Source organism: Manis javanica, chromosome 12, assembly GCF_040802235.1.
Source record: "Manis javanica isolate MJ-LG chromosome 12, MJ_LKY, whole genome shotgun sequence".
Taxonomy (NCBI): Eukaryota; Metazoa; Chordata; class Mammalia; order Pholidota; family Manidae; genus Manis; species Manis javanica.
Genome location: NC_133167.1, coordinates 50,575,795 through 50,599,974, shown reverse-complemented (window position 1 = coordinate 50,599,974; position 24,180 = coordinate 50,575,795). Strand labels below are relative to the sequence as shown.

Below are 24,180 nucleotides of genomic sequence, written 5' to 3'. Positions count from 1 at the left end.
CTTTTCCTGCTCTTCCTCCCAAGATGAATTTCCTTCAAATGCCACTTTACAAACTTTCCATTCCAGACAGATATGGTTGATGAAAGGAAAAATCCAACTAATCATACTAACATAATTTTATCAATCTTTGAAATTTGCAAAAATTTCAGATGAAAAATAATGGTATACCACTCGCATTTACTTGATGACTGTGGAACTACACAAATTTCTTATTTATTTTCCAATATTACTCCTTTTTTGAGTATATTATTAATGTCCTAAATTTGTAGACTCTCTGCATATACTCAAAATATCTGTATTTTGTCTGAGATATGTTGTAAATCTTTTCTCATAATCTGTCATTTGTCTTTAAATATTGTTTATGGTATATTTTGTCATTATGTAATTTAAAATTTGGAGAGTCTAGCTTATTAATATTTTCCTTTATGGATTCTGTTTTTCTCTTTTAATAATAAATAACACAATGTAATTTATTATTACTATTAAATTTAGATATTTGCTTTATATGATAATAATATATTTTTCCTAATACATAGTTAATTTTGGCTGTAAATTCAAGCTATCCTTTCCCAATAAAACCAAACTATTTTGAAATCACATCCTAATTTCTCTACATCCAAGGATATATTCCCATATCCTTCACTCTATTTCTGGTTGCTAGTCTGTTGCAATTGTTTGTCTATTTTTATGCTAATAAGCTGTGTATGTGTTTGTATGTATTGGGGTGTGTGCAAAGTAATGAAGACACTGATTTTATAAGCATATTTTTTATTAAGATATCACTGATATACAATTTTATGAAGGTTTTAATTATCAAGTTCCCCCCATACCCAATTGCAGTCACTGTCCAAAAGTGTAGCAAGATGCTATAGAGTCACTTCTTGTCTTCTCTGTGCTATACTGCCTTCTGCGTGACCCCCTGCTACATTATGTGTGCTAATCATAATGCCCCTTATTCCCCTTCTCCCTCCCTTCCCACCCCCTTTCCCTCTGGTAAACTCTAGTCACTTCTTGGAGTCTGTGAGTCGGCTGATATTTTGTTCCTTCTGTTTTGCTTCTTTGTTATACTCCACAAATGAGAGAAATCATTTGGCACTTGTCTTTCTCCGCCTGGCTTATTTCACCAAGCATTATACCCTCTAGCTTCATCCATGTTGTTGCAAATGGTAGGATTTGTTTTCTTCTTATGGCTGAATAATATTCCATTGTGTATATGTACCACATCTTCTTTATCCATTCCTCTACTGATGGACACTTAGGTTACTTCCATATCTTGGCTATTGTAAATAGTGCTGTGATAAACATAGGCATGCATGTGTCTTTTTGAATCTGTGATCTTGTTTTCTTTGGGTAAATTCCTAGGAGTGGAATTCCTGGGTGAAATGGTATTTCTATTTTCAGTTTTTTGAGGAACCTCCATACTGTTTTTCACAAAGGTTGAATTATTTTACATTCCCACCAACAGTGTAGGAGTTTTCCCCTTTCTCTACATCCTTGTTGTTCCTAGACTTTTTTTTTCCCCTAGACTTTTAGATGTTGATCATCCTAATTGGCATGAGGTGATATCTTATCGTGGTTTTAATTTGCAATTCCCTGATGATTAGCGATGTGGAGCATCTTTTCTTGTGCCTGTTGACCATCTGAATTTCTTTGTTGGAGAAGTGTCTGTTCAGATCCTCTGCCCATTTTTTAATCAGGTTATTTGCTTTTTGGGTGTTGAGGCTGAGAGCTCTTAATGTATTTTAGATGTTAACCCCTTATCAGATATGTCATTTATGAATATATTCTCCCATATTGTAGGATGCCTTTTTGTTTTACTGATGGTGTCCTTTGCTATACAGAAGCTTTTTAGTTTGATGTAGTTAAATTTGCTCATTTTTGCTTTTGTTCCCCTCGCCCAAGGAGATGTGTTCAGGAAAAAGTTGCTTATGTTTATATTCAAGAGAGTTTTGCCTATATTCTCTTCTAAGAGTTTTATGGTTTCATGACTTACATTCAGGTATTTTATCCATTTCAAGTTTACTTTTGTGTATGGAGTTAGACAGTAATCTAGTTTCCTTGTCTTACATGTGGCTGTCCATTTTGGCCAACACCAGTTGTTGAAGAGGCTGTCATTTCCCCATTGTATATCTATGGCTCCTTTATCATATATTAATTGACCATATATGTGTGGGTTTTCTATCTTGACTATTTCATTCCATTAATCTATGGGTCTTTTCCTGTGGCAGTAGCAAATTGTCTTGATTACTGTGGGTTTGTATTAAAGCTTGACATTGGGGAACATAATCCCCCTGCTTTATTCTTTCTTCTCAGGATTGCTTTGGCTATTTGGGGTCTTTTGTGGTTCCATATGAATTATAGAACTATTTGTTCCAGTTTGTTGAAGAATGTCGTTGGTATTTTGATAGGGATTGCACTGAATTTGTAGATTGCTTTAGGCAGGATGGCTATTTTGACAATATTAATTCTTCCTATCCACGAGCATGGTATGTCTTTCCATTTATTGGTGTCTTTAATTTCTCTCATGAGTGTTTTGTAGTTCGCAAGGTATAGGTCTTTCGCTTCCTTGGTTAAGTTTATTCCTTGGTATTTCATCTTTGTGATGCAATTGTAAATGGAATTGTTTTCCCAATTTCTCTTTCTGCTAGTTTATCATTAATATATAAGAATGCAATAGATTTCTGTGTATTAATTTTGTGTCCCCAACTTTGCTGAATTCTGATATTCTAGTAGTTTTGGAATGGATTATTTAGGGTTTTCTTTTATGTACAATATGATGTCATCTTCACACAGTGACAGTTTAACGTCTTCCTTGCCAATCTGGATGCCTTTTATTTCTTTGTGTTGCCTGATGCTGTGACGAGGACCTCCAGTACTATGTTGTATAAAAGTGGGGAGAGTGGGCATCCTTGTCTTGTTCCTGATTTTAAAGGAAAAGCTTTCAACTTCTCAGTGTTAAGTATGATGTTGGCTGTGGATTTGTCATATATGGCCTTTAATACATTGAGGTACTTGCCCTGTACACCTATTTTGTTGATGGTTTTATCATGAATGGATGTTCAATTTTGTTGAATGCTATGCTTTTTCAGCATCTGTGGAGATGACCATGTGATTTTTGTCCTTTTTGTTGATGTGGTGGATGATGATGTTGGATTTTGAATTTTATACCATCCTTTTATCCCTGAAATAAATCCTACTTGATCATGACGGATGATCTTTTTGATGTGTTTTTTAATTTGGTTTGCTGATATTTTGTTGAGTATTTTTGCATCTATGTTCATTAGGGATATTGGTATGTAATTTTCTTTTTTGTGGTATCTTTGCCTGGTTTTGGCATTAGAGTGTTGCTGGCCTCATAGAATGAGTTTGAAAGTATTCCCTCCTCTTCTACTTTTTGGAAATCTTTAAGGAGAGTGAGTATTAGCCTTCACTTAACATTTGATAAAATTCAGTGGTGAAATCATTTTGTTCAGAGGATTTTTTGTTAGGTATGGTACTTTTTCGATTACCAATTCAATTTCATTGCTTGTAATTGGTCTGTTCAGATTTTCTGTTTCTTCTTGCATAAGCCTTGGAAGGTTGTATTTTTCTAGAAAGTTGTCCATTTCTTTTAGAATATCCAACTTCTTAGCATTTAATTTTTCGAAGTGTTCTTTAATTATTCTTTGTATTTCAGTGGTGTGTGTAGTGATTTTTCCTTTCCCATTTCTGATTCTGTTTATGTGTGTACACTCTTTTTTTCTTGAAAAGTCTGGTTAAGAGTGTATCTATGTTATTTTCTTTAAGAACCAACTCCTACTTTCTATTGTTTTATTCTTGATTTTATTTATTTCTTCTCTGATGTTTATTTTGTCCCTCCATCTACTGACTTTGGGAGTCATTTGTTCTTTTTTTTTCTAGTTTTGTTAATTGTGAGTTTAGTCTGTTCATTTGGGATTGTTCTTCTTTCTTGAGACTGACCTGTATTGCTATATACTTTCCTCTTATAACTGCCTTTGCTGTTTCCTACAGAGGTTGGGGTGTTGAGCTTTTGTTTTCATTTGTCTCCATATATTGCTTGACCTCTGTTTTTATTTGGTCATTGATCCATTGATTATTTAGTAGCATGTTGTTAAGCCTCCATGTGTTTGTGGGCTTTTTTGTTTTCTTTCTGTAATTTATTTCTATTGTCATGCCTTTGTGGTATGGAAGCTGGTTGGTACAATTTCTTTTTGTTTTTACTGACACTCTATTTGTGGCCTAATATGTGATCTGTTCTGGACAGTGTTCCATGTGCACTTGAGAAGAATGTGTATGTTGTTGCTTTTGGGTGGAGTTTTCTGTAGATGTTTGTTAAGTCTATCTGTTCTCATGTGTTCAATGCGTCTGTCTCCTTATTTTCTGACTGGTTGATCTGTCTTCTGGAGTGAGTCATGTGTTGAAGTCTCCTAATTGAGATTGTTGCATTCTATTTCCCCCTTTAATTCTGTTAGTATTTGTTTCACAGATGTCAGTGCTCCTGTGTTGGGTTCATAGATATTTATTTATTTATTTTATTTTTTAAGGATCAAAGCTCTTTGATTTGTTGTATATTTTGTTGGCACATCAAATTGTTACAGCACACTTTGTCCATTGAATTCTCTTTTTGCCTTGGTCAAAATGAATTGTTGATTTCTCAACTGTATTCTGTTGCTCTGTGTCAGATCTTTATATGTCAGGTCTTTTCCTGATGCCAAAGTGGCCTGGTTAGTGCAGCTTTTCCAAAACTCATGTACTGTAAGTCCTCCATCTTTATTCTCTTCCCTTTTCAAAATTATTCTGGCCATTCCAACATCTTTATATTTTCATACACACTTTAGAATCAACTTGTCAATATCTACAAAAACAGCCTCCTGGCACTTTGATTGGGATGTTGACTCTGTAGATCAATTTGTGGAGAACTGGTATCTTCACAATGAATCTTCTCCTTCATGTATATAATATAACTCTCTAACTCTTAAAATTTCTTACAGAAGAGTTTGGTTTTCTTTTTTTTTATGGTATTGATATGTACTCTTATGAAGGTTTCTTAAGCAAAACAATGTGGTTATTACATTCACCCTTATTATCGAGTCCCCACCCCCACAAGGTGCATAGACATTTGTAATGGTTATATCCTCCTGTTGGACTAACCCCTTTATCATTATGTGATATCCTTCTTTGTCTCTTGGTACTTTCTTTGTCTTGAAGTCTCTTTACTCTGATATGAGTACTGCAACCCCTGCCTTTTTCTCCCTATTAGTTGCATGAAATATCTTTTTCCATCCCTCCACTTTTGGTCTGTGTATGCCTTTGGGTTTGAAGTGAGTCTCCTTTAGGCAGCATATAGATGAGTCTTGCTTTTTTATCCATTCTGTAACTCTGTGTCTTTTGATTGGTACATTCAGTCCACTTACATTTAGGGTGATTATCAATAGATATGTACTTATTGCCATCGCAGGCTTTAGATTTCTGGTTACCAAAGGTTTAAGGGCAGCTTCTTTACTATCTAACAGCCTAACTTAACTCAATTATTATGCTATTACAGAAACAATCTAAAGATTCTTTTTTTTCTCCCTTCTTTTACTTCCTCCTCAATTCTTTTTATGTTAGGTGTCATATTCTGTACTCTTTGTGTGTTCCTTGACTGAATTTGTGGATAGCTGATTTAATTTTATATTTGCTTGGTAATTAATTGGTCTACTTCCTTTACTGTGGTTTTATTTTCTTTGGTGACAGTTATCTAGCTTTAGGAGTACTTCTATTTAGAGCAAGTCCTTTAAAATACACTGTAGAGAGTTGTGGGAGGTAAATTCTCCCAACTTCTACTTATCTGAGAATTGTTTAGCCCCTGCTTCAAATGTAAATTTTAATCTTTCTGGGCAGAGTATTCTTGGTTTATAGCCCTTCTGTTTCATGGCATTAAACATATCATGCCACTCCCTTCTGGCATGTAAGCCTTCTGTTGAGTAGTCTGCTATAGTGTGATGGGTTTTCCTTTGTATGTGATCTTTTTTCTTTCCCTGGCTGCATTTAATACTCTGTTATTTTCCTTGATCTTTTCCATTTCAATTATTATATGTCTTGGTGTACTCGTCCTGTGTCCCTTGTTTTGGGATATCTGCACAATTCCATGGCCTGAGAGACTGTTTGCTTTGCCTGATTGGGGAAGTTTTCAGTGATTATTTCTTCAAAGACACTTTCTATCCATTTTTTCCCTTCTTCTTCTTCTGGTACACTTACAATGCAAATATTGGTTCATTTGGAGTGGTCCTAGAATTGTCTTATTATTCTTTCATTCCTAGAGGTTCTTTTTTTTCTCTGTGCCTCAGCTTCGCTGTGTTCCTGTTCCCCAATTTGTATTTCATTTACTATCTGCTCTACCTCTTCCAGTCTGCTTTTAAATCCCTCCATTGTCTGTTTCATTTCAGCTACTGTAGTTTTCAGAGGTTCTATCTCTTTCTTGAATTCATCCCAGAGATGTTGAATATTTTTCTGTAGCTCCGTGAGCATGTTTATGATTTTTATTTTGAAATCTTTTTCAGGAAGATTGGTTATTTCAGTTTCACTGAACTTTCTTGTGTTTGAGGGATTTTGACTGAACAAGGTTCTTCTTCCTTTTCATAATCCTACTGAATAGTGTTGAATAATAGCTTTGTGTAGGTGGCACCCTCTAGTGCCCAGAAGCTCTACTGTCTGGAGGTGCCCAGCAACTAGATCAATGGTGGAGGTCTCAGGTGAGTGGTGCCATTGCCTGCTGGAAGGAAAGAGCTCTTTCCTGCCTCCCGACAGCCATGCCTGCCTCCACTGCAGGGCCCATGACCCAAACATGCAGGGAGCAGCCTCTGCCTTTTGCCTCTGTAGCTATCACAGGCTGGGCTGTCCTCCTACTGGCTTGGCATGATGGTGGGGGCAGCAGGTTTGTGAGCCATTGCTGGCCAGGAGGAAGGAGCAGCAGGCTTCATATCATGGTGGGGAGCTTGGGTCTGCATTGCCAGTCAGGGGGATGGAGCACTTGAAGCTCCTGAAAGTTCTCTACCTGCTGGGCTGAGTGTGCTGCAATGATTTTGTCCATCCACCTGTCCTTTCTCTTGAGCATCCAGCTCTGTGTAACCCTTGCCCCTTTAGCAGCCCTCTCACAGTTGGGAAATCTTTCAAAAGTACATGGCTTTCTTTTGTCCCAGAGTGGCAGGTAGTTGGTACCTGTTCTCCACAAGCAGCTGGAATCTCAGTCTCTCCAAGTATTCTGCCTGTCTTTGCTTTATAACTCCTCTAATTTCCAGAGCACCATGTAATGTGGGTTTGTGCTCCAAGAGTAGATCTCTAGGGCTGGGTATTTAGCTGTCCTGCTCTTCTACTCCCTATCTGCTCTGTTTCTCTTCTTCCTATAGGTTGGGGTGGGGTGAGGGCTTGGGTCCCATCAGTTCATGGCTTTGCTACTTCACTATTTTTCATGAGATCTCTTTTCCCCAGATGTAGGCCATCTGCTGCAGTTTTCTTTCTGGTTACTCATTCAGGATTAGTTGTATTTGCTGTGTTTTCATGTTATATGTGGTTCTGGGAGTAGATTTCTGCCTCACTTCTCACACTGCCATCTCCCCTCCACCCCCATAATCATCTTTATTAATAGGTGAATTTGCAGCTATAATTCCTCAAAGCACTGCTTTATCTGATCCCACAAATTTTGCTGTTTTTATTTTTTTTATAATTTGGTTCCAAACATTTAAAAGTTTCCATTGTAATTTTTAACTTGATCCATGGTTTATTTAGAAATTGTTTTCATTTCCAAATTGCATTTGGTCTACTTGGTCAGAGAAATTATTCTTCAAAATTTTAATCCTTTAAAATGTATTGAAACTTATTTTATGGCTCAGCATATGGTCCATCTAGATGAATGTGTTATATATATTTGTAAAAACATTTTTTTTCAGTTGCCATGTATATCTATAAATATCAATTATTTCAGAGTGATTGATAGCATTGTTCATCTTATCTATCCTGATTTTATGTATTTTTCTAACCATTCTATCAATTACTGAGAAGGGAATATTAAAATACACTATTTTTGTGGAATTATGTATTTTTCTCATTTATTCTGTCAACTTTTGTTTTAGGAATTTTGGATATTTGTCATTAGGCACATAGACATTTATAATTGTCATGTTTTCTGGATCAATTAAATTTTTATTGCAATGTCCCTCTTTGGTATATAATTTGTCTTAAAACCTATTTTATCTGATATTAATAAAATCCGTCTAGTGCTTATGTATTCTATTTGTATATATTTCCTATCAATTTATTTCTAACATATCTTTGTCTTTATATTCAAAGCCAGTCTCTTATGACAAAATAAGTTGGATCCTGCTATTTTTTCATTCTGATAATCATTGCTTTTCAATTGGTATAAGACAATGTAATATCTAACATAACTGATTTATTATCTGACTTCAGCCTGCCATTTTACTTTTTGTTGTTTGTCACTCAATTTTTTTCTCTTTTTCCTGCCTTCTTTGAGCTTGTCAAATATTGTTAAGATTTTTAAAACATCTATTGGCTTTTTAGCTATATATCTCTGAATTATTTTTTAGTGTTTGCTTTAGAGATTATAACATACATCTTTAATTTTTCCCAATCTTACCTGAAGCTAGTAGTGACACCTTATAAAATATAAGAAGCTTGAAACCATCCTTCCCCAGCTCCATCCTTACATTAGTTTTGTTATGTGAGTGCATCTATAGACCCCACCTGATGGTGTTAAAATTTTAATATATGTAAGATTTTTATATTTTATGTATTTTAAAGATATTGAGAGTAAAAATATTCATTTATATTTGTCTTCAGAGTACAATTTCTAGTTGTATTTATTTCTTCCTTCAAAATGCCTGCTCCCATTTGATAAAATTTTACTTCACCCTAAATTCATTTTCCATTTCTTGTACATTACACTTGCTGGTGAAAAATCTCTTCATTTTCTCTTATCTGTATTTTGTATTTTGTTTTAATTTCACTGTCATTCTTGAAGTAAGGTTTTGTCCAATACTTTAGACATGTCATTCCACTGCTTATAATATTTTCCTCTAGCTGCTTTCAAGATTTGTCTGTTTATATTTGGTTTTCAGCCATTTGACTATAAAATATGCTTAGGAATGGTTTCCTTTGTATTTATATTTATCATAATTAAGTTCATTGAACTTTCTGAGTCTGTATTGTGTCTTTTGCAAAATTTCAGGTTTTATCAGATATTATGTCTTCATTTTTTTTTCTTTCCCCTTCTGCTCCTTTCTCTTTTAGGGACTCTAATGATATTTTTGTTAGACCTGTTTATGTAGTCCCACAGTTCCGAAGTATCTTTTCATTTCAAAACAATATATTTTCATTCTATTTTCCCTGTTACATAGTTTCTATTGACTTATGTAGCAGTTTGCCTGCATTTAAAAACATGTCCAATCTGTTTTCATGATTATTCTGTGATTTTAAAAATTCACTTTTTTAATTATTTATCTGTTTCATGATTTCATCTGATTCCTTTTTATAATTTCTATTTCTTAGCTAAGATCTCTTATTGGTTTGTTAGCATATATTGTTCTGTATCTTTGAACATAGTTACAATGGCTGTTTCAAATTCTTGTGTTCCGATTTCAACATCTTGGTCAACTCAGAGTAGTTCTTACATTCTCTTTTTTTCTTCTTAAGCCTAGTCATTTTGGACTGTATTCTTAATTTTATGACATATTATAAGATTCAGGATTCTGTTTCAGAGGTGTACTAATATTTGTTTTATCAAGCAATTAATAAAGCTGAACCTGCACCTGGTAGCAGAAGAAATATCTGTTTATTTCAATAAACTTTAACTTGGCTGCCTGGTTTCTGTCTCATGTATGTGAAATCAGGAGTTAGTCAGAAATTTGGGTAGAGTTTACACTTAGAATTGGACGTTTCCACTCAAAATCTCTTTTCTGGGACTTCTACCCTCATTTTCTTGCTGCTGTAGTTGTCTGAACTCTATCTTCTGGTTTTAAATCATCTCACTTGGCACGGACAAGGATCTAATCCTTGAAGAAAAGCAATATAGTAACTTCATTACTGCAGTGCCTTATAGTACCTTGTAATAGCTGGTGTAGCATCTATCATCATTCTGAAAAATTTGATAATATTCCCATATTTATTATAACATTCCAATCATTTTGTCCAATTTAAATATAACATAGATTCAGATAAAAATTGTCATGAATGAATACTATTTGAAGAAAGACTGATGTATATATGGTCCATATGAGAACATGATTTCTCTATTTATTTCGCATTTGTGTCTTCAGTATAATTATGTTCATTTTTTTCTTCATACAGTTCACATCATTATTGTTAAATATATTCTTGGGTGTTTTCAAATTTTGATTTTTATGATGAATGGGTTGTTTTTCCAATGCCATTTTCAGCTGACTTTTGCTAATGTAATGACAAACAGCTTATTTTTGCATATTCATTTAGTGCACAGTTTACCAATTCAATTATTACTTCTAATATTTTTAGTAGAATCTCTTGGGTTACTAGATATACAAAAAATGATGGAATAATATCACTAAATATTAAACAATTTTCTTTTTACGTATTTTTTACTCTATTTTCTAGCTTATGAAAACTGAAATCTACATAATGAATAATACTTGAATAATAGTTAAAGACATGATATATATTATTGGGGATCAACAGAGGTGAGGCTTAGAACCTCACCCCCCTCCCCCCTGTTTTGAGAGAAATCTTCTGCATCCGTGGATGTTTTGTTGCCCTTGTCTAGCTTGGATTAATACTTAGGCTATAGGCACAGACCTAATCATCTACATTTGCCCTCTTACAGCACTAAATTATGTTTTCTACCTTTATCTTGCATCTACCTACCACTTCAGCATTTTATTAAAAAAAGAATAAGGGAGAAATGTGGGATCCACATATAAATCAAGTATAAAAATCAAATAAATAATAAAAAAAATATATATATAGATTTTTATAAACTTTTGGGGAGTATTTGACAATATTTTCCAATAATTTTTTAAAACACACATAGCCTTTAACAGGGATTTTACCTTTGAAAATCTTGAAGACGTAAATAAGTATGTACATTGGCACTTAGGGGCATAAGTTAGGTGTGTTTTTTACTACATTATTTTTAAAGCCAAAAGGACCTATGGAAGATAATCTGAATGTCTGTAAATAGGGGAACACTTGGATAAATTATGATACAGCTGTAAGGTAAAATATTATCTAGTCATTAACACTGATGAGATCTATATTTATTCACTTGCAGTGATGTGCATTTTATATTTTAAGACAGAAAGTAGTAGAGCTATATGTATAATTTTACCAGTGTTTATAGAAAAATAAAAAATATATATGCATATATTTTCATATATTTACATGTAAAGAGAGAAATACATAGTTGTGATGGTTACATTTAAGAGGATACAGAATTTGAAGGAGAGGAAAGAAAAATTATTTTTTCCTTTGTGCCACTGTATTATGTGGATCCGAGTACATTATTTTCATAGTTCAAATGTCAATGAAGCAAGTTTAAACCTAAGAACTTATTATAAACATAGAAAAATCAATAAGTAAAAGTAATCTTATAATTAAATTATGTTCCTTCTTTTAATTTTCATAGTTCCCTTTCTTTGGCTTTCATAAATATATATTTCTAAATGAATACCAGGTAATCCCCAAATTATCCAAATTATATAAAGGTTTAAGTGAATATTATAAATTGTTAAGAATAACAACAAACATGGGGAAGACCATTTACCTAATTGTAGAGTGCATTGGGAAATATTGAAATTTGCATAGTCATACTTAAAGTAAGAAGTATTATTGTTTTTGAGCTTTTGAGTGATAAGTTGCTATAGCTTCCCAGATATCATTTAATATTTGTCCATAGCATTTGTGAAAACATAATAGCTTTCATTTAATGCAAGATAGATTTTGAAACATTTCTTGCAGATGCATAAATGTTCATTACATTTGACTATTAATTTTGAATATTACTCAAACAACGCTGGCCTTCCAGCTGGTTTTTCAATTAACCTCTAACCTATTGACAACAGCACTTTTAATTATTATGCCCTCTACTTATGAAATAGACTGTGTCTTCTGACATAATAGGCTATTGATTTGAATACTCATTTTAAATGCAATTGAAAATCCAATCATTTTCATAAAGATAATGGGTATTATTCTGCTATACTTTTGTGTTCCATCAATACAGACCTGGCTTCATTCTAGAAGAGTTTGACAGTATTTTATTTAGTATCTATTAGACAATAGCATTTGGTCCTACTATTTTGTTATTTCAGCAGGAGTTGAAAGAGACTGCCTTTCTGGAATATTTTATAAGTATGGTTTATGTTCCTTTTGATAAAATTCACCAAATTACATTTGAAAGTGACATTTGATGGTGTAGTATATGTCTACTTAATGACCTAAACCCTCCATACTCAGTTTGTTTCAGTTATTAGAGGATTAGACAAGTTGGTTATTAGAATTATTCTGTGTGCTATATTGCAGATGCTATATTTAGATAATTGAAGGAGTGACTGAAAATAAGTGATTTCCTTTATATCTGGTCTAAGTTTGTTACAAAATTTTTAAAGTATGCCACTGATTACATTTCACTGAAAAAGAAATAAGCCTGAACTCAATGAATAATTTTAAAAATTAAAGTATCCAATGTATCTTTTTAGTTGATATCACTCAACTCTATTTTTGAGAGGTTATGTGCTAAAATACATAAGTATTATGCCAATTATTTAATCATACAGGCATGTCTTGTTTTATTGTGCTTTGACTGACTGTTTTGTAGTTATAGCTTTTTTTTTTTTACAAATTTGTGGCAACCCTGTGTCATGAAGTCTGTCAGCACCATTTTTCTCATAGCATTTACTCTCTTTGTGTCTCTGTCACATTTCAGTAATTTTCACTATATTTATAACTTTTCCATTATTATTATATTTTTTATGGTGATCTGCAGTCAGTGATGATAACTTGCTGAAAGCACAGATGATGCTTAGCATTTTAGTAATAAAGTGTTTATTATTTAAGGTATGTACATTTGATTTAACATAATGCTATGTATGGCACACTTAATAGAGTACAGTATAGTGTGAACATAACTTTTATATGCACTGGGAAACAAAAAAATTCATCTGATTTGCTTTAGTGTGATACTTCAGTGGTGGTCTGGAATGGAACCTGTAATATCTTTGATATATACTTATAATCTAAATACGTTAATTACAGTTATTTAAATAGACATATCCTCAATGAATTTAAGGAATATGCAGTAAAATTAGAATAAAGTTCTTGTTATTAAAGGTAAGTATTATTATTTTATTTTAAAGACTAGGAAAAAATACACATAGTTATTTGATAGTATAACAGGCACAGATTTGATTTCTTCCGGCCTATATATTGAAGTCCAGAAATTATGGCACTTCTCATCCATCTTGTCATCCATTTCTTTATTCAATAAATATTTATTGTGTACTTAGTATGGCATGTGCAGGCACTGCTTAAATGTAGATGAATCTCAGTCTATGATTGGAAGGTACTTTATACCAGTAATGTAAACAAACCATCATTACAATTCATTTTGAGAAGTGACATAAAAATAATATGTGTAATGGTTAAAATGGAAGAAATAACAATATGGAATGACCATGTGTGATTATAGCTATTTGTAATGAATGAATTCCTAGCTAAAGAAAGGGACCAAAAGGAATCTAGATATATGCAACACTCGGTGTAAAGACATTGAAATATGAGAAGGCATAATAAATAATTAAGACTGTTGAAGTACAGAAATGCTTTGTTTGCCAAACCTGGAAACTTAGACTTATCTTGTATTTGTTAAAGATGTTAAATGTTTTGCAGTAGTTGAATGGCTAAGATTTGAGTTTAAGATTATTCTGGAACCTTAATATGTATTAGAAAGAACAAAGAATGGAAACAAGGAGAAACAGAGGACAAAGTTTTAGTCACCCAACTTGAGATATAAAGAGGCCTTCTAAAGAAGTCTTAACTCAGAGAAAGAGACGGGATAAAAGAGATATCAGGAGACAGTATGAAGAGAGTTTGGTCATAAATTGGATGGGAAAAATCAAGTGTCGGTATGTGCACCAGAAGGCAAAGTGTCTAGGATGATTTCTAATTTTATACACAGGGTATAATTATGCCATATTAGAATGGCAGGTGTTAGTAACCAATAAATGGAACCCTGAGAGTTGGAAGGGTGAAATGAGTTCATATTTGGACATGTTTAGTTTGAGCAGTCTATACAAGTAAACAGATATGTAGGAAGACAGGAATTTAATCTTGTATCTGAGGATGGATATGAGAGTGGGTATCTTAATTTGAAGGTCACTGAAATACAGATGATTATTGATGGAAGTTTGTGTGATCAGTTAGTTAGGATATGTAATAGAGCAGAGAAGTGACCAACAAAATGTAACTTTTAATAGGTACAGACAGTTAAACCAGTGGTGGAGAATTTGCTTCATAAAACTATGATGAGAACCATGAGCAAGCAATGTCCTAGGAATCAGTAGAAAAGAGAGCTGCAAATGAGAGGCAGGAGAGCAGAATGGATGAGAACATGAACCCTAGTGACAGACTGCCTGGATTCAAATCTTGGCTCCAATTATAATTCACTAGGAGTATGATCTTGGGCATGGTATCATGATAAGTGATTTTTATCTTTCTGAGTCTGAGAGTTGCAGAACTAGTAAAATAAAGCACAATGCTTGATACATGATAAGCAGTCAACAAATGTTTCCCAGTATTATTATTAGGAATAGCTGGTCAATCATTCCAGTGTTTAGAGCAGGCAGCCTCCATCTGCTCTGACTTGTAAGTAGAGAAAGGTGGTTATTTTCTTACACTTTTTCTCATTGAGTAAACTCATAGTATAAAGTGATTTTCAAAATACACAACTTAGAAATCCATTTTAGTTTAGTTTTGGAGAAGTGGAGGCTAATCCAGCTCACTTTAGCTTGTCAGAGAGACAAAAAATATTCCCTGCTAACATGACGATGTACACACTTAGGGAGAAAACACTAGTGTCAGAAGAGAAAAGATCTGTCAATTTGAATAAATATCCCAAGCCATCTAAGGACCAGTATAAATATATTGGTGTGGTTTCATGTGGTAATTATTGATAGTGCATTTCATGATCCTCTGAAGAGGAGGTAAGACAATGGAGAATATTTCTCTGATAATATTCTTCTGCATTCCCTATTACTTCTCTTGCCACTTTCCTATGGGACTTAAAGTGTACAAAGCAAAAATAAGCAAATAAACTAGGCAAAGCTTATTTTACTATTTGACTGCCTTGGAAAGGTGATTGTTACTGTAAGCACTCTTCAGAGCTTATTTTCTTCTATCGAGGTTTAAAGGAAAAGAGAAATAGAGTTGCATTACTAACACCAGTCCAGATAGAAAATAGGCAAGTGAGCTTATTATCTCTAGATAGCATTTAATATCTTTGATGAATATTGCCTTCGATACACATAAATTACCCTCAAGGAGTTAAAATTTAATAAAATTCAGAAAATATAAAATGCATGTTCTATAATGGTAATGAATTGTAAGCATCTTTCTCAAACCTCAGACAACATTCTAAAACCGGTAGTACCCTTCTCTCCACTCTGTGTACTGGAATTTTGAAGGCAAGAGTAAATTGGAGTTTTTCAGGCCCAGATGACTGTATAAAGCAATACCTCTAATTCAAGATTTTACAAATTAGTAAAAGGATTAATAAAATGAATAAATCAACTGCATGGAAGGAGAATAGTATGCCACTTACATTACATGATTATTTGTTTGACAAATTGTAAATAGTATACCTGGCATTTTTATACTGATTTCCAATTTCTTCTTGGAAAAAATATGGATATAGTTAAAAAGGTGGTTTCTGTTTTTATCGTGTTGATAACCATTTCCCTCATTGTTCAGACTTTGATTATGCAATATTTTGTAGCCCAAGGTATCCTTCAGTAAACTGGTGCCTTTGTTGTTCAGTGATTTAAGAGTCCAAGCTTTGGTGTCAAGACAGATGTGGTCCCAGTACTGACTCTGCCTAACTGGTGTGGTTATCTTGGGCAAGTCACTCACCCATTGTAAGCCTAGGTTTTTGCAGAAAGGGACAACAGAATGAGCTTAAACATTTGAGGACTGACTGACACAATGTCTATAAATTGCCTACCACAATGTCTGACATGCTCTAAAGGTTTTATCATTTGTGTTATATCACCATTTTGATCATTTTTCCAGTTATGCAACATTCTTAATGTCTGTATTGCTACACAGAGTGCATATTTTTTATAACAATGTTTTAATTCTGTTAATGAGTAGGGTTACTTCCACTAACAATGCTTTCTCAAAATGCCTAATACTAATTACTAATTATTTATTAGTGAATTCTTTCCAAATTAAGGTTCAGCCCTTTAGTTTTTGTGTCTTTGATCTGATTATTCTTTGAATGTTTCCTCTTTTTTTTTTTCCTGTTTATTCAGAGCTTTGTCCCCTTTGCAGTAGTTCCCTGTATACTTTCCTTTCGCATGGAAGGAGTAACATTTTAGCTGTACCTGCTCTTAAAGTGAACTCACTCATATTGTAGAAGCATGGACGTCTTTACATCCCCCTGTGTACAGGGGGTATTTTACTATTTAATCATTTCATGTTTATAATAAAATAGTCTGCAGAGACAGATCATGTAAAATATTTTGAACTATGTTTTTCTTCATTTTAAGATTTTAATGCCTTTTATTTTTCAGAAACAAAGAAGGAGAGGGAAGATGGAGAGACAAAGAACAGATCTCACAGTGAGTAGAAAGCAGAATTTTCTCTTTGTCGTCTATAAGTGGCAATGTTGCTTATTTTTTATTCTGGATTTTTCTGGCAATGATACTATGTTAGACTCCTAAGGGGGAGAGGGCTATTTTTTGAGGATGATGCTTTAACTGTAGCAAAGGAATAACTGGAGCCTCATTCGGGACATGATTGATGATAGTCTTTCAAGGAGGGATCCAAATTATCCACAAGAAAGACAAAAGGTGTGACTTTTCCTTAGCTGCTGTAGGTGGATCAGCAAATCAGTTGACAGGATGTTTGGTCATAAGTTGTTGATTCTCATGCAGAAAAAGGCTAAGAGTTTTGGCTGTTGCAAGATGAAATGAGTAAAATGGACATGTGAAAATCTGTAGAGCTAAACAGGGTGTTTTAAAGGTGGAAAATGGAGGTTGAATTGAAGGTTGAATGGTCAACTTTTTCAATATTAATAAACATTGCTTTGCCTTGTGTGGACATAGGTTGGGTTTTACCTACTAATAGTCCGTACTTATGTCACTTCTTTAATAACATCATGACATTTCTTGTATTTCCCTTGGGCAGTACTTCATATGGAAACTGAGAAGAAATTTTAAAATTTTAGCCAAATATAATTTTTTATATATGCTTATCTTAAAAATACTTTCTTCCATGAACTTTTCTCATTTAGTGATTCTCAATTATCATGAAATTGGTTATTGTAATCAGAAAGAATATACCTCAATAATTTATACAAACAACGTACTTATTTAATAAGAATTTATCTATTTACATTGTAGTGTTATATATTAGTGATTTGAAGCCTACTAGTAATAAGTTCATTTTCATCTCTATGAAACAGTGATCACTTTGACCTGTCTTCTGTTAATTGTTAATTAGTATAAGTACACCTTCATTCTTTGCCCTTTTCAAAGTCAATGTGTAACATTTTGCAAAAGAGAGAATGGCTTGAGCAAATTGCATCATCTCAACAGAAGCTACCTGGAAAAAAATTTGTTGGGATGATTAATCAATAAAAATAATGCTATATGTAAGATTTTTATATCTAAAATATGTCTTAATTTTATATATGTCTTAATTTTATGTATAGTTTTATTTTTAACTGTAAGGATATGCTCACACACATATTGCCTTGAAACTATAATTAAAATATCAACAGGGCAGATATTTGTTAATAAACATTTTCATAATTCCCACTGTGTTCCAGATACTAGTCTTGGTTTTAAAACATTTGTTAAAATATAAATCTGAACTTTTTAAATTGAAATAGTAACCCTAAGAAGCAGCAAATATTAATTTGTAGATGAGGAAACTGAGGCACACAGAAGTGAAATAATTGCTTAAGGTCATGTACGTGGTAAGTAAAGGATTCAGGAATCAAATGCTATCAGTTTGGTTACAGACTCTTGGTTCTTAACCACTATGCTACATTGCTACTACATCAAATACAATTTTTGGAAAACAGACTAGAAAGGTGGTATGTTGATCTTGTAATCAGGTGTTTCTTTGTTGAGATACTTGCTGTCAACTCTGAATTGATGGGAAAAGCAGGGTTTAAATCTTTCAACACTATTGTCAAACATTGGAGGTTTACATTAGACAGAAAAAGAGAGACTCAATTTGTGACTTCTATATTCCTTAATTAACCAACGAGAGTACTTCATCACTTTCAATAGGGCATAATTTTGACTTTCTGAAATTAAATGATTGCCTCTCCTGTGTTCTATTAGATCATTCTGAATTCACAATAGGGCCTTGGATTGTGATAAAAACCCAAATCTGAGGCTGTGTTGATTTACCATGTGTTTGGAGTCTCCTTACCAATGATGAATGTCTTGTTATTGGTGGATTCAGTGATGTCCACTGATCATCCTCTTTGCTTCAGAAACTGCACAGCACACCTCCAGACTCCCCAGGGACCTCCTCCTTAGGACTTGTCTGGCACCAACCAAATCTTACCTTTCTAGATATCCTTGTCTGCAGATTTTTGCTGAGTGATTGAAAAATGCATTTAAATACAGATTATTAATGAAGGTAATGGCTCTTTTTTTAACCTGTATATATGATAATTCCTTAAACTAGAGAGCAAATAATGCAGCAGGGCCACCAAGGGAGATTACATGCCAATATGAAAAACAGAAATTATCAAACTTTTAATGTATCAGATTCACTAGGAGGATTTGTTAAAATACAGATGGCTGGGTCTCCCAGGTTGATTTCTAACAAGGTGCCAGGTGATGCTCATACTACTGGTTTGGGATACTACACATTGTGAGCCCCTGATCTAGAGCTTCATACATTGCCAGGACATAAAACACAGCCTGTACCCCTCTTACTGCTTTCTTGTAATTCAAGAGGATTAAGAGTTGTATACCTCTCACTTCTATTTTGTGGTAGCAAAGGTAAAATTCAGACTTCTCCAAATATAAGTTCTTGTCTGTTATCTATCTACCATTTTAGTCACAGAAGTTTATTAAAAAGAAAAGAAAATTAAGCTTTTGGGGCTAAGTTAGAGGTGAAATGCTGGATAATGGTATGTCATGGATCTATAGAAGTTCACTGAATTAAAAGGTATTCAAACTTTGAAGGTTTGTAGGTAGTGGAAAATATGACTTCTTAAGACTGCTTCATTAATATAATTTTCTATAGTAGACAGAATAGTAAAAGCTAGGAAATATATATGTGCATTTTCAAAAAGAAATTCTGAGAAAAATAAAATAGGGATAATGGTAATATTTAGAGAAAAAAAGTAAATGTTCTTTCTGCTCACAAAAGGACTTTGCCATATTTTCCAAACTGAACTGTAGCTCAGAAAGTAAAGGATTTAGTTTGCCAATTGTTGTGTTCAAGAGCTTATTGTCATCAAAGTGTTTATCAGATTTGATTTTGAATTCATACTATGTAATCAATAAATAATCTTAACATCCACTCCATTAGGAACCATGATAGAATATTACCATAATGCTATGATATGTGAATCAAACTGTTGCAAATCAAGCACCTAGAATAGCATCTGAAACATGGGAGCTACTCAATAAATATTTTCGAATGAAGTGAAGAAAAAATGAATGGAGTCAACCATTTAAAGAAATGCCTGGTCAATTTCTTAAAGGCAGAATATTAAGGAGAATTATTCCTAAAATAAATGATTCCTTTTCTTAGATGCAAACATATTGGAGCAGTATGCTGTTGTACTATACTGCCTGGCAGGATAAGTAGCCCCCATGCTGGCACATATTTCAAGGTTGGGTCATTCCAAAGAGGTGTTGCTTAGATTCTTCACTCCATGTAGTTTCAGTGAATGTCTAAATGAATTCACTTAGCTATGAGGCAGGTTCCCCAGCAGGAACTGTATTTCTGCTTCTGTGTCAAGGAGGTTGCTTAGGTACCATTTCATATTTGAAGCTAACCTTTTCAAAATGTGAAACACTTACTTTGCCATCTTTACAATCACCAGCAATTTCTATTTATTCAGTAGCTTCACAGCTTGAGTACTGTGTATAATTATTTTATTCTTTGAGAACCTGTGTTTCAAGGCAGGCCCATCTACCTCATATTTAAGGCATTATTGCCATCTTTCTTTCAACATACTTCTCAACATAGGAATAAAAGAATTCTGTCATTTTTATTTTTAAGTGAGTCTTTCAAAATGACTCTCTGCCTGTAAGTTAATCATAAGCATATGGAGAGTTAACACTGTTTGAGGCTGGTGTGTGCGTGTGCGTGTGTCTTCCTAAGTGACTATAGTTAAAATGGAGGATGCCTCACCAAAATTATTGGAATTAAGTTAGGAGACCTTGTTTCTTGAAAACTTTACAAAACATCACCATGTAATTCAATAAATATCTCATGAATTTTGGTAGCATGAACGTTTGACTTGTATAAATGTTGGAAACGTAAATGACTTCAGGTTTTGAATGCAGCAGGTCATTAAATAAGGCATTAGCAACCTAAAACCAAGTATTTCAGTTTCCCAAAGTGTTCCATTTTATAGAAGAACTTAGGAATTGTAAGTCTTTGAATCATTAAAAGTCATAAAATAAGTAGGAATATATGAGAATAATCCTTAAGGTATATCTTCAGAAATTTTAGAGTATGTTCTAAGAACAGAGTTTCAATTTTGTTCTTGTTTTTATGCCCATTGAAAGGAAACTTGGATTTTTTTTTATTACCTTGATTTGAGGATAGAGTTAATTGGGAAGTGTGGGAAGGGTCAAATGTTCTGCCTCAACTCCCTATACTATTTGATTTAATTTAGAATAGACAGACCTCATAGCCAGGTCAGCTAACTATCACACTCTATGTTTGCTCACCCCAAAATAACCTTCTTGAGTTCTGCAGGGAGTGTAAATTGTAGATGGCAAAAAAGCAATATGTCTGCCTGGGTCGGGTGTTCCCTCGTTCCTAAGGTGTGTGAGAGCACAGCCCTTGCCTTTACCAGGTTGGTTACTCCAGCTCCAGGAGAGGAAAAGGGACCATGGTACCAAAGTAACCATGCCCTGGGGGGGTCTTCCCTGTGCCCTCCCATACTGTCATGCTTTAAGGACAATAGAGACATCTATTTTACAAAAGTGACATAGCTATTTGGTAGAGATAGCTTATTTCTTATCTTCTCCTTTGGATTTTAATATGCCAGTTGGCCAAAAAAAGAAAATCAAAAATAGCTATATAGGTGATAACTATACTGATGATTCTAATAGATGATTCCTATATAGACTTTTTGTCCAATTATTACAACATTGGAAGAATATAAAATAATATCAACTCTTAGGATGACTATTTTGATTCCACAGAAAATAATCAGTTTTCCTTCCTCCCAATTCAAAGCATAGGTGTTACAGATGTTTCTAGAGCCCCTTTAGTGTTATGGATTGAGATAGAAGGAAGTGACTTTTAAAATATGCTTTTATTATTAGTCTGTGAGAGCTGTTTCAAAGGAGATTGAGAGATGCAGAGATCCACACACACACTTAGAGAAAGACTGAGAGACTGAGACTAGAAGGCTACAGGGGACAGGAAGGACCCCCTCCTCCCACTTTAGATGAAACTGTCCCTAAGCTATCTTTAAACCATGGTTGTTTCATATACTTTAAAACTGACACTAGGTCAAAACCTACTGTTAGTGTTCCATGTATTCACTTTTTAAATTGATAAATAGCATACAAGAAAAGCTATTTCAAGTTCATGGAAGAAATTGCCACATATATCAAATTTAATCTGATTTTCAAAGGTAGCTACATTCTCTCCCACTGAGTTAAGCAGAGAGGAATTTAGGAATGTTGGGTGATGGCTCTTTTCCAGTCACAACTCCTTAGAAAGATACAGAACAAGACTTTGATTTCACTCGATTTGTTTTCACTGTTTCAAAAGTGAATACATGAATAGTAATACTTCTCTGTAAAAGTAATATAAGATTGCATAAAAGGCAGTACATTTGAGTTATAGAACCCCATAGACAATTTCTTATAATATATACATCTTTATATCTATCTGTGAAATACATGGCATTTCCTAGCAATTACCAACTTCAGGATAACCCTGTTATTAGTTTGTCTTTACTATGAAAATCTAAAGCTTGAAGGAATATTCAAGGTCACATGCCATTGATCTTTACTAGAATATTTCTTTCATTTTTAATCTACATCAAGGAATATCATATGGATGATTTTAAGGTAAGAATTCCTCTTTCAGAAGAGATAAAAAGAAAAGAGTTGGAAATCTGCTGTTCTTGTAATCACCTCACTGCCGGAAGTCATGAGGTGGCACTTGAGGACATGATGTATTTCTCTTTTGTGCACTGAAAATATTCTGGTAGCCTGGCTTTCTCTTGAATAGGAACTCTGGGACCATGCCCTTTAACATTAATATACCATTAATGCTTAATGATAACAGCATCCACTGTGCTGAAAAATAATTGGAAAAATTGTTTTTATACAAAGTTGTTTTTCCAAGTGCCAAAAAAAAAATCCATACCAGTAAACATCAATATCCCACTGTTATTAGGCTTTAAGCCTATGTTATGACTAAATTCATTATTTTATAAATGATGTTATTGACTAATAGTACAATAAAATGCTAGAAAACTTTTAAGAAGGAAAAATCAACAATTATATGGTGACATCTGTTACAAGAAGAGTGACAATAAAAGAGCAGAGCCTATTTTTTAATTGGAAAATAATTCTCATATCCAGTTTGAATTTAGAGTCTAACTTTTTAAACGACTCCTCTTGGTAATCTACATATGTGAAACATCCCCACCTGAGTGTTAAATGTAAATATCCAAACAAAATGCCCTATAACACAGAGAATCATTCAGATGTAGAGCAATGAATGATTTCAGGTACATTGTGCAGCAAAACTCTATCAACTGTATTTCCTCGTACAGGGAATTAATTTTGAAAGAGGTGAGGGGTAATGCTGGAAGCTGTAGAAAGCTATGAAAAATTGTTCTTTGTTTTCAATTTCATCTTTTTCTCCACTCTTGGGCTTTGAAGTGATTTATCCATGGGTGGGAAAAAAAATCTCAGATTCACATTTACTGATGCCCAGTTGAATTTTAGGGACTGCTTTTCCAAGTTCCAATCACCAAAAGCAGATCAGAACATCAGACTTTACCAGATCAAATAAATATTTGAGAATAAAAGTGAGTTTACATATAAAATTACCTATTACATTCTTTTGTTAATTTTAGTATCTATAGATTATAAAAATACAATATTTTATTTTTAAAGCAAAACTGTGTTGTTTTCACCTGGAAACTTCTTTTTAACAACTTTCAAATATGCAATATAATATTACCTATAGTCACCGCTACAGTTAAACAGCTAAATTATGAAGGTGCTTTTAAAAGGTGTTCTGTAATCTCTGATGTATATGTTCCTCATGCTTTGCTTGTGCTGTAGTTATGCAACAAGAAATCAGAGGGGAGGATTCAGATTGCCATCACAATTTGCATTAATGCAACAGATGTGGTGAATGACATTGCTTAACATTGCTGTTTAAGTCAGTTTATCAGTAGAAGACATGAGGTGTAGCCAGGTACGGTAAACATTGATTGCTCTCAGGAGAAAAAATAACTGTCAGGGAAGTTGAAAGGAACAGTGAGAACTCAGGAAGGACAAAGATCCTATGGCAGTAATGCAGAATAAAATGAAGAATACAAAAGGGAAGCCCAAGTGAGCAGTTGTTACATATAGGTATGTACATATACATTCATGATTTTATGTATTACACCATTAGGAGAATGTTTTCATTTACATCTGTGAAATACAGCTCTAAAATGACTTTCTGATTAAAAAGCATTTTAGAAGAGAA

General features: G+C 33.6%; 1 long non-coding RNA gene across 1 annotated transcript in view; it reads left to right on the top strand.

The window, feature by feature from the left end:
• The window catches only part of LOC140844760 (uncharacterized), a 733,388-nt gene that overhangs the window by 289,925 nt on the left and 419,283 nt on the right, over window positions 1-24,180 (top strand). The window contains exon 2 of the long non-coding RNA XR_012123250.1: window positions 16,815-16,862. This is a non-coding gene — a long non-coding RNA (uncharacterized lncRNA). The remainder of the gene's footprint in view (window positions 1-16,814; window positions 16,863-24,180) is intronic.